This window comes from Manduca sexta, chromosome 28 (genome assembly GCF_014839805.1).
Source record: "Manduca sexta isolate Smith_Timp_Sample1 chromosome 28, JHU_Msex_v1.0, whole genome shotgun sequence".
NCBI lineage: Eukaryota > Metazoa > Arthropoda > Insecta > Lepidoptera > Sphingidae > Manduca > Manduca sexta.
The window spans coordinates 20,464,731-20,478,693 of record NC_051142.1 but is presented as its reverse complement, the minus strand read 5'-3'; positions in this window follow the sequence as shown (position 1 = coordinate 20,478,693).

The following is a 13,963-nucleotide window of genomic DNA, read 5'->3' as shown; positions in this document are numbered from 1 at the left end:
ACTATTTATAACTCAAGAACGGCTGAACCGATTTGGCTGAAAATTGGTAGGGAGGTAGCTTAAAAACAGGAGACGGACATAGGATACTTTTTATCCTGTTCCCATGAGAACGGGACGTGACATAAAATGTGGTATAACAAAACTAAATTTGGTATGGAGATAGTTTAAGACCCTAGGAAGGTTATAGGCTACTATCCCGGGGAAATATATAACCGGTCTTTTATCCCGGAAATCTCCTACACGCGGGCGAAGCCGCGAGCAAAAGCTAGTATTTATATAATTCGTTCGAATGTAACAAATTCTTATTTTGCATCTAGTAAAGTGTTATTTTTAAGATAATAAGTATGTGATTTCATTTAGTAACGCTATGTCAAAATAACCTTTATAAGCAATTTTTAGTTTTGTGCCCAAAGAGAATCAGTTCCCGGTATCAGTTGCCAGTTGTTTCTTCGTTTACGGACCTTTAAAGGACTCTACTAATGACATTATGGAATTTAATGAAGTAATAAATAAAGATGGTACGTTACCACCGATATCCGTACATTAATTCACCACGCACATGGCTAGTATTTTTTCGTTTACGATTATTTCGAAGTCATAAAGAAGCGCTACTTACATTTTTAAACGTATCGTATCATATCAGCCTATAATGTCCCGATGTTGGGCAAAGGCCTCCCCAAGATCCTTCCATGAATCACGATCCTGCGCTATAGTGAACCAGTTATTTTTAAATGAATCCAGTTCGTCCCGCTATCTCTTCTTTGGTCTGCCGCGACGCCTACGAGCAGTGTCAGGGCTCCATAAGGTAGCAATCTTGGCCCAAAATTTTTAATTTCCATTATTTTTAATTTTTAATCAATCAACTTATATCCCTTCTACATTAAAACATTTCTCAAAATACGCGGTCGACTGTACCTACTTATTGAGACTGAACCAACAGGGTTCTTCTACCAAGAACGACTCTTGTAGGTCCACGTATCTCTCAGCCAGGGTTTGTATTTACTAGAGAATCTAAAACTAAAAAGAAACAGGCCATCATTACGTCAACTGACGAAGGGATACATCTTTCAATTGACCCTCTATCATACCCTACTGGTGCAAAAGAGTCGTTGTCGCACCCGTATGAAAAAAAATACAAGAGTTTGCGAACTACCGAACCCGTTAAGCCCACAGGAACGAGTCAATACCATTAATGAAGCAGCCAGTGTAATTTAATTAAACAAACTCCCCTATGGTTATAACGTCATCGTCGCGTGAACTGAGCATGTCATTATTTTAATTATTAAAGAGGAAACTTGGCGAGCGTGCGGTGAAATATTTTTAAAGAAAACGTGATATGTATTACTGTTTTCTACTGCCTATAAAGAGTTAGACTTAAGTGTTAGGTTGACGAGTTCAGTATGGTGGCATCAATCAATCAGCCGTCACTGCTGAAGGTAGGCGAGTTTAGGCCAACCTTTGCCAACTAAGCATCCTGCATCCTTCCGCTATCCACCACCTTGTTCAAGACAGTCTGTTGGATTTTAATGCATGGGAGACCAGAAACAGTCCATGTTGGAGAAACTTTTTATTAAATGAAACACGAAATACCATTACCAGTCTGTAGTTTGGAATTTGTTCATCTCCATTCTCTCCATCACTCAGTGACGACCTTAAGGGGGGAGCGAATAGGGCAACCGAGCGTGTCTTAACTGACGAACTCTTTTATAATGCCCCACCCTATTTATCAACAAAGCCGTATTTTTGTTTCATACGTGCTCGGCAAAGTGACCTCATTGCACCTGGTGGTAATTGGAGTAGAGCCCAATAGAATCTCGACTGATGAGAGATGATTACCCGTCCGTAGTCAACAATTATGCCGGCCTGTTGGAACCGGATATACGCAGGCTGATCCTGAAACGCGACACATTTACGTGCATCACTATGACGGGTTTTAATATCTTATGTACGGTGCTAGTTATCCGGGCGGATATAAAATACATCCTACCACCTATGAAATTGTAGATATCGGGGCCCTTTTTTTAACTTCCCCACGTCTGCTAAGGTCGCCAGTGTCCACGTCATGGGACGGAGTATGGCGAGATGTTGGTGCACTAGTTGCGAGTCGTGAGTGTGTGTTTCAGAACTCAACACTGGAATCTTAAGTGACGTTTTCGTCTGTCAATGTTGAAAGCGACTGGCGCGAATGAGTCAAGTATTTAATTTGGTGACATAATTTCTGCGAGTCTTGTAATTGAATATTCCTGGCCTTCGACTGCCGCGTCGCTCTGTGATGGAGGTAATTTGTTCTCTCTTCCCAACTGCATAATAGTGTTTCTAGAGTATTCTTAGCTGTCCGTGACAAATACGCTGTTTTTAAATACTAGTGGCGCAAATATAAAAATACATTGGATGTATTTTTAGACAACCTAGGTTTTGATGCCGTTTTTCTTACTTTTCGGAGTTGTGTTTTATTTATTTTATTAATTATATACACTTTGATTTATAAGAGAATGTTTTTAGGAAAATTCTTTTATAATATCTCCTTTACACTATTAAAAGGATTTTTGACATTATATTAAAGTTTGAATAATATCCTTCATTACCTAATTTACTAATAATTTTTTTGTTACTTTTGAATTCAATACATAGTAAAATTAGGAAAGCATAACTTCTTAATAACACCATGCTACTAAAAAAATTAGGCCGGCATATTGACCATGATGGATGCGGGCCGCTTCCAATAGGTTGATCTGGAAATCTTCGGGGGAGGCTCATGTTCAGCAGTGGACATCCTGCAGTTGATGATGATGATGATTGACGTTGAGAGGGAACACGCTTCTCGCTAGTATTTACTTATTTAAACTCGAAAAAATAAAGTCGCAATGGTAATGAGCACTTCAATACCGGATGGAGCCAGAGTGCGTTTCCTCTTTTAACGAATGGAACTCAGAGTTAAGATTCTCGCCTCCGAAAAGCTCACTGACCTGTAGGAAATTTATGTTTCTAATTCATCTCTATCTTTCTATTTGATTAATTTTAATCGGGGTTAAAACTGATTACTGAGTACTAAGAGACCTCTCTACAATCGTTAACGCTAACGTTATGTACGCGTTATCGCTATCACCACTGGGGGGTGAGTTGAAAGGTAATGTTGGTTTCACTCGTTTTACGGCCCATTGTCTATACTCGGGAGTAAAACATCATCTGAGTGGGCATTAGACCGAATCCCTAACCCCTGTATACCCTACACCGGCATACCAACCAAAACCCGCAATGGCCTTCTTCGGCTTATACGGGACGATCCCGGGGTATCTTGATAGGAATAACATATCCTGGCTAGAAACTTATCGTTAGAATATGTTATTTCCATACATTGTTTTGTTTTTTTATTATCATTAATCATTGTAGAGACATGTTGGTTAAGACATCTGCTCCTGAGGAAATCTAGAGCATTATTTCTGGTTGTCGTAAAATGCGTGTTTTTGTTATTTTTATTTATTGCTTTTAATGACGAGACGAGTTTGCCGTTCGCTTGATAATAAGCAATACAACTGCCCGTAAACAGTAGAAACACCATCCAATACCTTGTATTACAAATGGGTGAATTTCCCGAGACCAAAAATTGCGTGGCATCGATGAAATCGGTAATAAAAAACATAGATAAAATTTTCTAACATTTTTTTCTGATTAGGTGAAATAGTAATCTATGTGTAGCACAAAATATTTTATTAATAGGGTTAGCAGGTACTTCAAAAAAAAAAGTTAAATCTCGAAATCTTTCATTGCCGTGTTTGTCCACACGTAACCTCGATATATATTATATCTCATTGATAAAAATCTATTGGTTATTTATATTAAAATCGAATTTTATTTGATACGTGAATAATTAAAGTATTGTTACGGAATACATTTATTCAAATATTTAAATAATACAACGAATGGTTAATAAAAATGCATTTGTCCTAGAACTACCTTTCATCGCCGTTGTCTAAACATATTTAAGAATATCGTTTTATCTAACGACATGCGTCCCCACTCGCTGTGCGCTAAACATTGCATATAGTGCCGCCTAAGTGCTCGACGTGAAAGGATGTACGCACATGCTTGCGTTTTCGAGCAATAAATGTAAGTATTCCGTTTTTATATTACTGGACATTTTTTATTTCATCGCCGTGGATAGATATAACTTCTATTTGAAAAAGTTTGTCCTCTTGATTAAGCATTCGATAGAACGCCATTTCTCTTATGTTTATTTGTGAAGTGTTTATTACTTCGAATAATTAATAGATTTTTTGTTATGTTATATTTTTGCCTTGATTTTCATCGCTGTGCTTTCATTGCCACGGTTTCCGTGGCCAAAATTTGCTATGGCAATGAAAAAAAAGACACGGCAATGATTTTTTTTTCATTGCCATGCCTAGTAACACAATTTAGTTTCATTGCCGTGACCAGGTGTTTCATTTCCGTGACTTATGTTTTCATCGCCAAGGTATAATTAGGCAAAGAAAACATCTTACCTATATAGCTAGTATAGAAAACTGACAGTACAGAACTCGTTAAGTTTACCCTCTGTAATACGATAAAAGTTTAAAGATAGACTTTGAGTTTTTTACCTACAGTCAACTAACCTTACAAAATGACGTAACATTTGGTACTCCATCACACGTATATACAGTCACACACATGCGCAAACACTTGTCCACATACACACACACACACACATACAAGAGTCTGATTTTAATAATGATTTGTTTATTTTTAGGATGCCAAGACCCCTAAGCCAAAATTATCTGAAGAGGAGAGAAAGGAGAGGAAAAGATTGGCCGAACAAAAGCAACGAGATTTCCGTGGATTGGTTCTTTCATTCCCATGGCACAGACTTTTCATTGCTGTGGATGCTTGTTTCATTTCCGTGCACGCATGTTTCATCGCCGTGGCACGAAATTTTTAATCTGGTATATCTCGTTAGTTTTTTAAGTTTTCTGCTGGATATTAAGCAATAATATATACATTATCAAAAAACATTAATAAACTCGAAATATTTTTTAAACAACTTAAAAGATAAAAAAATCCACGGAAATGAAGATTTTTATGGACCTGTTGAAATTCACCCAAATAATTGTTCGGTATTCCACCGCGCTTGCCACCCTGAGACATGAGATGTTAAGTCTTACTATGTCCAGTAGTTACACTGGCTACAATGTCCTTTAAACTGAAACACAACATTGACTACACTGCTGCTTGGCGACAGAAATAGACATTGTGGTGGTACTTACCCAAACCGACTCCCACATATGAAAAACCTACCACGAGTAATGTCATGGCGATCTTGGCTAGCAGGAGTTGCAACAGTGTAAAGGAGGTAAAAAATCCCTGACTGCATAAAACTATTGCATAACATAGGTTTTATGAGAGTGGTACCAGGCCAGTCAAGCCGGCATTTTGTTACTGTTAGCAGTACAGTAATACAACCATGACTCTACATCTTACCTCCTTACCAATAAAGGCTATTTTGTTTTAAATAATAACAATATGTAATCACAGTTTGTCATATACGTCAATAATTTAAAAAAAATACAAGGGTATGTACTTAGTGCTATAATTATTATATTGTATTATTATAATATATTTAGAAAAAAATATGTTAATTAAATGTTTAATATATGTTAGTTAAATGCGTCATCAATATTCATTTTTTATTTATACGAAGGTTTTTAAATGACTTTGTACCAATATGATGACCCCAAATACATCACTCGACAGGAAATAGGTGTACACGTTTGGGCTATTTACTTTAAAATATGTACATATTTCCTTTGCAGAAATTGTATGCATAAGGAAACATGAAAGAAAAAAATAAAGAGACGGAAATACTATTACTATTATTATTTTAAATAAATCCTCTTTAATCCATTAAGAACAGTAATAAATATGATACTTTATGGATTTTAAACCATAGTATTTAAATAATAATTTTGGTTGTCGCGGTGTATTCTGTGGTCATATCGACGTCTGCTTTGTGGCAGTCAATTTGTGCGTGGAGTCAATATTCGCAGCTCTTCAGCTATGCGCAGCTGTATCTTAAAAAATTGTAGCGAACTCGAATTTTAAATTGTCATTAATTATTGTCACGTTTTAAATTATTATAAAATTATTGATGGTAGCGTTCTTGGGATGCGAGACGCGAAGTCTAAAGTTCAATTCCTAGATGTACGTTTTTTTTCGATTCGAAAAAACACACCTGTAATTCATTGTCTTCATAGAACGGTAATAAGTTTGGTAAAATTTGCATTAGTTGCGTCACTGCCTACCCCTGAAAGTAAAGGGCGTGAATATATCTATGAGATTTAAATCTTAAACTGCAAATCTAGCTGACCTAGGTCTCAAGTGAGTCGAGGAGTTTCCCGCGTAAAATAGGGCATTGCCCGCCAACGCCCTCTACCAAGACCCCAATAAGTAAAAAATAATCAGCCTAGCCCTGCATGCATAGGATATCCTCAATTTATTTGAATAGGGATTTGAGACCCTATGGCTCGGCGGGTGAGAGACTGAGAAATCAAAGCTTTGAAAGATCGGATGATACATGGTATAAGTTGTTAGTTTTTCTATTTTTTTGACCATGGCTGTGAATAATCCTTTAGTGTATTGCTGTTCCATTTACAGGGAACGGTTCTATTGCTTTTAAGCATTGGATTCTCGAACGATAGTCCAGCTTTGTCTATTACTGCCAACAACTAGCATTGTGCGGACACTTTTGTTGGATATGATGGATATAGTCAAGTAAACAGTATAATTACAAGGTATTATAGTACATAGTTCAGTGGCACGCTTCGTAATTAATAATTCGGGTGCTGTTGTTTGACGACTTGATAAAGATCGCAAAAACACGCTGGATTCAGGCTGCTTTTGACGAGCCGTCTGGAAATCTTTAGGGGAGTATGTTTAGGTGTGGACTTCATGTTGCTGATGATGTGGTATAGTAACTATACAGGGTCAGTTTGACTTTGCGATAATAGATGAAACAAAATTCTCGTCTTTACATCTGCTAAGATTGTGCGAAAATCTTATAAAATAAACGATTGGTTTCACCAATAATCACGGTTTTATTTTTCATATTTTGTGATAATTTTGTTATTTTGTATGATTTGGCATAGGCGCGAATGTATTTTTGACTGAAAGTGTTGCTATTGCGACGAATTATCTTAGAGTAGCAGTGGCATTAGGGCGTGTATAAGTTAAATCATTTTTATTAACCGACTTCAAAAAAAAGGAGGAGGTTATCAATTCGACGTGAATTTTTTTTTTTATTTTTTTTTTTTCTATGTTTGTTACCTCAGAACTCGCTCATTTCTGAACCGATTTGGAAAATTCTTTTTTTTATTCGAAAGAATTTAAATCACGATTGGTCCCAAAAAATTTTTTAAAAATCGCTTCGGTAGTTTGGTTTTAAAATTAAAAAAACTAGAATATTTATGTCGTCCAAGAAAACGAAATCGCGAATTTAGCTTTCCTGTGACGTATTTAGTTATGTTTTTGCATTGAGTTTCGTTGACTGTACTTTTGACATACTTATACATATAGCGTAACATCTTTTCCCCGTGTCAGGGGTAGGCAGAGGCGTAACATTTCATCGCGATAGTCGTACTGTGTGTAAAACATATCAGTTGTGTTTTTGGATTGGGTTTAATTGACTCTACTTCTTACATACATACATATATGTATATAGCATCACACCTTTTCCCCTTTTTAGGGGTAGACAGAGATGTAATACCACAGCGCAATAGTTATAGTATGATCGAAATATATCAGTTGTGTTTTTGCGTTAGGTTTGTTTGAATCTATTTCTTACATACATATATATAGCATCACACCTTTTCCCCTTTTCAGGGGTAGGCAGAGGTGTTACACCACAGCGCGCTAGTTGTACTGTGAGCCAAATATATCAGTTGTGTTTTTGCGTTAGGTTTCCTCGAATCTACTTCTTACATAAATATATATAGCATCACACCTTTTCCCCGTGTCAGGGGTAGGCAGAGGCGTATAATTTCATCGCGATAGTCGTACTGCGTGCGAAACACATTAGTTGTGTTCTTGCGTTGGGTTTAGTTGATTCCACTTTTACATACATACATATATGTAGCATCACACCTTTTACCCTTTTCAGGGGTAGGCAGAGGTGTTACACCACAGCGCGATAGTTGTACTGTGAGCCAAATATATCAGTTGTGTTTTTGCGTTAGGTTTGCTTGAATCTACTTCTTACATACATATATATAGCATCACACCTTTTCCCCTTTTCAGGGGTAGGCAAAGGTGTAACATTTGAGCGCGATAGTCGTACTGCGAGCGAAACACATTAGTTGTGTTTTTGCGTTGGGTTTAGTTGACTCTACTTCTTACATACATACATATATATAGCATCACACCTTTTCCCCTTTTCAGGGGTAGGCAGAAGTGTAACACCACAGCGCGATAGTTGTACTGTGAGCCAAATAATATCAGTTGTGTTTTTGCGTTAGGTTTACTTGAATCTACTTCTTATATACATATATATAGCATCACAACTTTTCCCCTTTTCAGTGGTACTCAGAGGTGTAACTCCTCAGCGCGATAGTCGTATCGTGAGCGAAACACAATTATGCCATTGAAACGGTCTATTTTTTAGTAACACAAAAAAGCAAAAAATAAAAATAATTTTAACAAAAAATTAAACCGCCTTCAAAAACCACTCAAAACCAAAAAATAATTTCACATACAAGTATATATTGGATACCAATTTTGGAGTCGGTGCCTAATTAAAATTGCTAGTTAAGCTAGATAAATACATTAACGAATATACGAAAACAATGTGTTGCCAGCGTACAAAGTCAGCAAGTCAGATTGTCACCGGAGATAAACACATCGCCGCAGCACAGCAAATGGAAGCTATTAAGGAAATATTTAAGCTTGTGAACTGTACACTACCCAAATTCTTCCCCTGTTACATATAGCTGGTCAAATGTGGGTGTATTACACCCCCAAAGAGGAAATAAAAGATGAAACACCATACATGTGCTTGGTATTACACCTTTCACTGTGTATGTTGTAGTTCACGCAAACCCTACTCCCTTTTAATTGATTTGAAAGAAATTTAGCTCATAGATGGACTATGCAACAAATATAGCTAACTAGCAATTTTAATTAGGCACCGACTCCAAAATTGGTATCCAATATATACTTGTATGTGAAATTATTTTTTGGTTTTGAGTGGTTTTTGAAGGCGGTTTAATTTTTTGTTAAAATTATTTTTATAGATATTAATAAGTTCGAAACATCTTTTTATTTTACATCTACTAGTCACTAATTGTAAAAAGTTATTTTCAAAAAGGTAAGTGTGGTATAATTAATTAACGAAATGTCAAAATGACCCTCTATATCCTGTAATGCTTACCAGCAATGAGTTTTCTGGTCATTCAGATGCATAAAAAATGCCGTCAAGTGACTCCTTTCACGCGCAGATCTCTAAAACAGAATAATAGCTGAAACCACACGATTAACTAAAGGCATGACGCCCAAAATAACTAGTGGGTGACTGACCCATAGAGGAAATACCAATAAAAAATATAGGACAAACAATTGCGCCGTTTGTTGTCCACTGTGACATCGCACATAAGATTATAAAACTATAGAAATTGGGACTCATCTTAATATTAAAGCTGATTGTGAAGATGCTTGGATCCTTGGATGATAGTTAGAAATAAATGCAATTACAGCTGCATGGACTACGATAGCATCTGTTATACATATTTATTTTTTTATATTTGTATTTTTTTTCTCCTCTCATTATCATGTATTGTAGTCTTTACCTTAAACTTATTTTAAGCAAGCAAGAAATATAGCAGCACCAGAGTTTCTTGCCCGTTCTTTTCTGGTTGGAACTGCTTTCCGCACTGGTGGTAGAGTTAATGTTGACGGAATCTTAATAATGTATAACATTTTACGGATTCAAATAAATCATTTCATTTCATATAGGCCATTTGTTTGATTACTTTACAGGTTACTTTATAAATATTCCAGAAAAGTGAAATGATAACTTAATTCAGGACAATGATGATGATGTTTTGAGATAAGTTAAAGATGCAAACAAAAGTAAGTTTGCAAATAAGATAATTATTAATTTATACCACTGAGTCTGTATGTCTTTCGACACGTCCTTTTGGAAATCTTTGGGGGAGGCTTATGTTCAGTAGTGGACTTTATGTGGCTGATGATGATGATGATAATGTTGACAGTTTGTTGGTTTATTATTGATTGTCGTTTTCTTAGTTCAGCGGTAAGCGTGGACCTAAATATCCTTGGTTCGAATCCTGGCTTTGTCAATATTTTTTATGGGTTTTCTAAAGATTTGCTCTATACTGTATTGTATCGTAGCAAAGATGATGACAGGCCACTGAAAAAACTAAATGAACAAACAAAACATTCTAAAAGTAATTTCTACCAATTATTAAGGGAGATATTTAATTTACAAAAGCGAAAAATCTCCTGATAGTATGTAAGAGTAATCGAAGTTTATAAATAGGCTAGTTGTGGACGGCAACTGAAGCCATACATGTCTAGGCTGGCGACACATCATTCATTGGATGTTCGACATAACTCTATCTTGTTTCCACGTCTATTGACGCGGTATGGTAATGGAGTGAATTTATTTAATTCAAAAAAGGAGGTTTTACAATCGGTCTGAAGAATAAAATAATATTAATCTCTTCTATAACCGCCATTTTCAATAAACGATCCTTACTACTTTTTTCGATCTATCTCAAAAATAGACTCATCAGAACAAAGATTTTTGACATGCTTACAAATGAGTTATTTTGATTGGTTCATTCTCGGAATCAGATTGAAGATTGAGATTGGGATCGTTTATTGAATATGGTTGTATATTAATTGATTTAATATACCGCTCGTTCTCAAAAACGTTACTCGGCTATGCACAGAGCAATGCTATAATGTCTATTTCTCAGTACTTTCGGCTTGACAGCCTTCGAAGTGCGTAGGCATAAGATAGAACGGGGATCTGTGATTAATATTGAGATAATTTACTTCAGTTGGTCGTCGAGGAAACTAAACAAGGGTATAGAAAAGTATGAACTATGCGTTCGGATGCATTGTAAGTCCTTATAGCTTTGTTTGTGTATACAGGTGTTAAAATCTTTTAAGCCTTCGACTCTATTATCGCTTTGAAGCCTGCTGTGAAGTAAATATATATTAAATATTTCGTTTGGTCAATTTGGTATACGTTTATTAGTATATCTGTTATTGAATTAATTACCCCAATAAGAAGAATGATATTTAAAAAATAATACTGGTCGGTGACGATTATATTTTAAATAATTATTTTGTTTTTCATTTTATTTTTTAGTTTACCTATCTCGTTAATAAAAAATACTATAGGTGTCTAACCCTTTTTTAAATCGAATTCATAAAAGGTTTCCGAAATTAACTGCAATTTTATTTTATTTTTTATACGTGCAAGGTTAAGTGACCCCACTACGCCTGATAACACGAAATATGATTACACCTAGGCAGTCGACACAATTATATTGGCCTGTTGGAACTGGATATATACAGGCTGATCCCGGAACGAGACACACTTACGTGGGCCACTATGGCGGGTTTTTACACCTCGTGTACGGTGGTCGCTATCCGGACGGATATAAAATATATCCTACCACCAGCAACTCTATGTCAAAGCCGAAATAATGGTAGAACAATTATGAATAAACAATGCAATTATGATAAATTATTATAATAGTAATAAAATCTATATCTTGTCATCAGCAATTAGAATTAATAATTCATTCTTCATACCGCCATTAAAAGGGAACGTACCATCTATCTTTATAATTACTTCCTCAATAACTCATTGTTGCGTTATATTTTATTAATTTTTATCATGAAACCTTATTTACTAATTATTTTATGTGTAAACATTGACGCTAATTATAAACAATCAAAGAGTTCTGAGATTATATAGAGCGAACATTGGGAAGATTGTCATAAAGAAAAATGTGATAGTTACTAAATCTACCGCGAAATAGCAAAACACCAATGTATACTTAATATTTTTTCCATATTTCGATTTGCAAGTTTTTAATCCGCATATTAACATGTTTTCTATATATTGTATGTTATTTTTATATTAATATCTAAGGACGCTGTGACATCTTGTCACACGGACCTTTCAAATAAGACCACTTATTACCAATTGGTTAAAAACCTTGAGTTAAAACATTTTGATAACAAATTTGGGCCTGATGTCCAGTCTATAACTAACTATACTGTTTAATGTCTTTATGAATAATGAACATTATAAATTTTGAAAGCAAGCGAGTTATTTAAGTGTTAATAGCCTATACGAACCTGTGGTGGGATACCTAAATATATACGCCTTTAATTGTCTAGATATAAGAACTATGGATGTAAACAGCACATCGCCGCGCGCCTTGATCTTTTGCTGTGCTATATTGAAGGTTGAATGATTTTTTATGGCAATAGATTGGTAACGCGTAAATAAATCTTCTAATCAACTAATACTTCACGTCAGTTTTCTGTACCACTACCACGAGCTTACTCAAGTTCGTTGGACTAAATCAAATCCGACGAGACTTTCACAATAGATTGTAGATTTTCCGGATAAATCTTAGCTGCTTTATTCGCAACATAGTAGCATTCCTGTGGGATTGGACTGGAATATAACCGCTACATGTACTAACGAGGTCAACTAAAAGGTCACTATTCCGTTTCCAGACTTTTAGGATTTTAAAGCGGGCTTGGTGGCAAACAAAGGCTTGTTCTAGGTTACTGGCTCCCTATTACAAAGTTCTATGTTACATTTGATGTGCAAATTTAGTTATAATAAGTATAAATATCACATGATTCTAAATCTTTTGCAGTGAAAGTGTTCAATAATTGCGAAAGATAAATGAAAAAGGAACCATGAATTAATTATCTTTTCTAACTTTTACCAACATGACAATTTTTAATCTCATTTTTGCAACAAAAGTAAAAGTTAACATAGGACCTTATAATGGTGAGCCGGCGCAGTGTCTAGGTATTCATATTTAAAACATACATAAGTTCACGCTAGCATCTGTGAAGACAAAGAGAAATAAAGGAAAGTTGAGATTTTCAACTAAGTAAATATATATAGGTACTCATAATTTTTTGAGTCCCAAATAAAGTTTTTTTTTTATACGGCAATGTGACCTCACTGCACCTGATAGTGAGTGGAGTGGGGTTCAATAGAATATCGACTGACGAGTAATGATTAGCCCTCGACAGTCGACACAATTATGCCGGCCTGTTTGAACCAACCATACACAGGCTGACCCCGGAATACGTCACACTTACGTGAGGCGCTATGGCGGGTTTTAACAACTTGTGCACGGTGGTCGTTATCCAGGCGGATATAAAATATATCCTACCAACAGCACCAAGCATAAGTGTCGAACACCAGAGCTCATCGGTTTTACACTAACAACTAGTTCAATGAGGCGATATTATGTGAGTTAATCCCGCTGTTTATTGTTGTGGCCCTGGGACCGTTTAGTTCCATCACAATTAATAGAAAAGGTTAAAGTTATTGCAGGTTACAACGAATATTTTACTGTTGTCTCGCTGGCGTAGTTGTGTTGCAGTGATACTGCAATCTCAGGTTCGATCCTTCATTCAATTGCCTTAAAAAATATTCTATTATGCCGTCTCTTTCTAACTTTCTTATATCTGTCCTATCGTTGTCTGAAAGATATTGCCTAGAGCGATAAAACCGCAATTCGTAATTAAGTATAGATTGTTATGTTTTAATTTTTATTTCTTTAATTTGTTATGACGGGTACAATAATTATTAAATAAATAAAAAAGAAAAGATGTTGAAAAAGGTATAATTCCTGGCCATATTGCAGTTTGCTAAAAGTTTTGTAAGTCCAAGCTGCTCGGATGAACG